Source organism: Schistocerca cancellata, chromosome 2 (assembly GCF_023864275.1).
Source record: "Schistocerca cancellata isolate TAMUIC-IGC-003103 chromosome 2, iqSchCanc2.1, whole genome shotgun sequence".
In the NCBI taxonomy this organism is placed as follows: domain Eukaryota; kingdom Metazoa; phylum Arthropoda; class Insecta; order Orthoptera; family Acrididae; genus Schistocerca; species Schistocerca cancellata.
In genome coordinates, this window is record NC_064627.1 from 572,841,378 (window position 1) to 572,842,244 (window position 867).

The window sequence follows — 867 nt, forward strand, 5'->3', positions numbered from 1 at the left end:
TAAATTTCAAATGTTAAGCTATGAAATTTGCAGTGGGTGAAATAAATAAATTAATGTGTATTTGTAGGTGGGGATATTCAACCCGAAAATAATTATTGAAATCCATGGTGAAACTTTCAGCTGTCATTTATTTTGCACAACTCGCTACTAGTTTTGTTCAGTGACCATTATCAAACCTAACTGGCATAAATGTCGGAAAAGCTATACCGTAATTTGAACAAAAATAATTTTTTCTTTTAAGCCCATCGTGGTGCGTACAAAATATCTCACAAGAATGTATACTATAATTTTCGTAAAGAAGCAAGTCCATAGCGATAGCTAATATCGCACTTAATAACTGTCCATGTGGACTTGCTTCTTGATGAAAATTGTCATACACAGTTATTATTGTGAGAACTTTTTTACATAATATGGTGGGCGTAGAGGAGCAAATTACTTTTGTTCAAGTTGTGGTATAGCTTTCCTGCCGTTTATGCCAGTAAAGTTTGATAATGCCCGTTGAGTGAAACTGGTAGTGAATTGTGCAAAATAGACCGAGCTAGGTGGCGCAGTGGTTAGCACACTGGACTCGCATTCGGGAGGACGACGGTTCAATCCCGTCTCCGGCCATCCTGATTTAGGTTTTCCGTGATTTCCCTAAATCGCTTCAGGCGAATGCCGGGATGGTTCCTTTGAAAGGGCACGGCCGATTTCCTTCCCCATCCTTCCCTCACCCGAGCTTGCGCTCTGTCTCTAATGACCTCGTTGTCGACGGGACGTTAAACACTAATATCCTCCTCCTCCTGTGCAAAATAAATGAAAGTTGAAGGTTTCACCATGAACTTTCATGAAATAAATAAAGTGCACCTGGGAACTAGTATTCTTTTA

The 867-nt window shown here is 39.8% G+C and overlaps 1 non-coding gene across 1 annotated transcript; it reads left to right on the forward strand.

The window, feature by feature from the left end:
* The first annotated feature begins 536 nt into the window (after positions 1-536).
* Trnaa-cgc (transfer RNA alanine (anticodon CGC)) lies at positions 537-609 on the forward strand. The gene has a single exon. It is a non-coding gene; the product is annotated as a tRNA-Ala (tRNA).
* The last annotated feature ends 258 nt before the right edge of the window (positions 610-867 follow it).